This window comes from Elephas maximus, chromosome 1 (genome assembly GCF_024166365.1).
Source record: "Elephas maximus indicus isolate mEleMax1 chromosome 1, mEleMax1 primary haplotype, whole genome shotgun sequence".
Taxonomy (NCBI): Eukaryota; Metazoa; Chordata; class Mammalia; order Proboscidea; family Elephantidae; genus Elephas; species Elephas maximus.
This window is the reverse complement of record NC_064819.1, coordinates 73920738-73923460: the sequence shown is the minus strand read 5'-3', so window position 1 is coordinate 73923460 and position 2723 is coordinate 73920738. Positions and strand designations below refer to the sequence as shown.

Genomic DNA, 2723 nt, shown 5'->3' with positions numbered 1-2723 from the left:
AAATTATAACGCCCTAGGTCTTGCTATGAGTCGGAATCCACTCGACGGCAGTGGGTTTTATGGGTTTTTTTAGGTCTATATATTCTTTTATATATATATATATATATATATATATATATATAAAAGAATCGAGACCTAAAAAAAAAATAGTACCTGTACGTAATAAACCTGAAGAAGCAAGCGCTTGGACAACTAATTTCAAAGAGATCAATATTTTCTCGTTTTCAGCAGATCAAAGTCTAAAGTGCAAAATCTGGAGAATGTGGGCATCGATCCCACTACCTCTCACATGCTAAGCGAGCGCTCTACCACTTGAGCTAATTCCCCGTTCGCTTTAAGTGCGTTATCTTGTATTTATTCAGGAATCGAAGTATCACTCTACACTCCAGTATCCACAATCTCCAGCAATCCGGAATACCAGGATCATCCGGGTTATTAAAGCGGAACCATACAGATTCCTGGCGGCGCAGTGGTTATGCGCTCCGCTGCTAATCAGAAGGTTTGAACCATTACCCTCTCCGCGGGAGAAAGATGTGGCAGCCTGCTTCCGCAAAGATTTACAGCCTTGGAAATTCTGTGGGGCAGTCCTACTCTGTCCTATAGGGTCTCCAAGAGTCGAAATCCAGTATAAGGCAAGGGTTTGGTTTTTGGTATAATTCATGCGGAACCAGGACTCAACCCCGGGCAGGCCATCTCTGAGATGGCCTGGGGCAAGAGCGCGGTGACTGCTGAGTCAGCCCTGCCGCCGGCGAGAAGAAACGGTAAATCAGGAAAAGGTAGCGGTGGCAAAGCTCAGGGGCCGCCAACGCATTTTCTTGATTTTCAAGAAGTGAAGAGAGGACGTCCCAACTAGAGAGGACCGACCCACAAAGTTCTGGCTATGGGGCACAGCTCTCCTAGGACGACCATCTGACTCTTTGAAAAGCGTGATTGTCGCTTACTCCCCACAGCTGCGGCCACCCAGGAGGAGGCAGCGGGGCGGCCACTTCTTGATTCTGGAGGGCAAACAGCGCCACCTATTTCTGCTTAGTTTCGAACCAAGACGTTACACTTGTTAGGCGAATGTGGTAACCAGTATAATCCCGAAACTCGTCGATTTGTGAGTTTACTTTTTCTAATTTCTGAAAGATTTGGGTTCAATTCCCATTAAGGTGTGTCATGTAGAAATCATATATCCCCATCATATGAGAGAACAGCAAAAATCACCACAGTATTACAGAAAGGAGCCATGGGGGTCATGAGGCAAGATCATACTAGACTGAAGGATTCAAGAGTGGACCTTGAGGGATGGCGATGAGGAGGGAACACAGGCCTGAGAGAACATTCCTGTGTGAGAACACCTGTTTGCCTGTGTGTGTGAATTCCTGTCTGATAAATGGAAGACTAAGGCGTTTATAAGTATTTGTTAAATGAAGGAATGCATGAATGAGCAGATGGGGAGAAAAATAGATGCTGACACTGTGTACTAGGGTAAAGGAAGGGCACACATTCGTTTCTTTTTTTAAATTTAATAGATCTGATTTTTAGAGGCGTTTTAAGTTTACAGAAAAATAACTGGAAACTTACAAAGGCTTTCCATATTCCCCCTGTCTACCCCCAGTTTTTCCTATTATTTACGTTTTGTATTAGTGTGGGACATTTGTTACAATTGATGAACCAATATTGAGATATTAGTATCAACTAAGGTCCACTGGTTTTTTGTTTAAGGTCCGTAGCTTACATTAGGGTCACTCTGTGTTGTGCAGTTCTATGGGTTTTGATAAAGGCATAATGTCATGTGTCCACTACTACAGTATCATACAGAAGTTTGATTGCCCTAAAAATTCTCTGGGCTCCACCTTTTCATCACTCACTCCCTCCGATTTTCTGGCAACCATGGTTTTAATTTATTTATTTATTGTCTCTAGAGTTTTGTCTTTTCCAGAATGTCGTATATACTTGGAAGCATACAGTAAGGAGGTTTTTTTAGACCGGCTTAATTACCTTTGTCATATGCATTTAAGTCTCCTTCATGAGTTTTCATGGCTTGATAGCTCATTTCTTTGTATCACTGAATAATATTCCATTGTATAGATTCACCACAGTTTGTTTATCCACTCACCTTTTGAAGGGCATCTTAGTTACTTCCAATTTTGGGAAATTACGAATAACTCTTCAGCAAACATTCATGGGCAGATTTTTGTGTGAACATAATTTTTCAACTCATGTAGGTATATACCTAGGAGCACAATTGATGGATCCAAGCTTTTCAACTTAAAAAAAAAAAAGCTTTCCATTTCTGGTTTTGCTCCTTACAATTACGTGACCTGAAGAAAATGATTTAACTTCTCTGAGCACATGGAGGTGAAAGCCTTGAGGCTTGGAAGTTCCTGGCAGGCCTGGGTGGTCTGGAAAGTGAAGTAGGGCTGTGGCACTTAGGGCTTTCATTTTAAAAATGGACCGACACGAAGTATTTAGGTTTAATGGTAGTGCATGCACATTGCCTGAGAGAGGTAGGGGCCTGTAGGCCAGCTGCTATCGATTAAAGTGTGTCCCCCAAAATACGTGTTGTAATCCTAGAACTTCTACACTTGTGCTCATAATCCTACTTGGGAATGGGTTGTCTTTGTTAGTTAATAAGACAGAATTGTCGCCCTGGTGGCACAGTGGTTAAGAGCTACAGGGAGCTATGGCTGCTAACCAAAAGGTGGACAGTTCGAATCCACCAGCAGCTCCTTGGAAAC

General features: G+C 42.6%; 1 non-coding gene across 1 annotated transcript; it reads right to left on the bottom strand.

Moving 5' to 3' along the window:
• Positions 1-254: 254 nt before the first annotated feature.
• Positions 255-327, bottom strand: TRNAA-AGC (transfer RNA alanine (anticodon AGC)). The gene has a single exon. It is a non-coding gene; the product is annotated as a tRNA-Ala (tRNA).
• Positions 328-2723: the final 2396 nt, after the last annotated feature.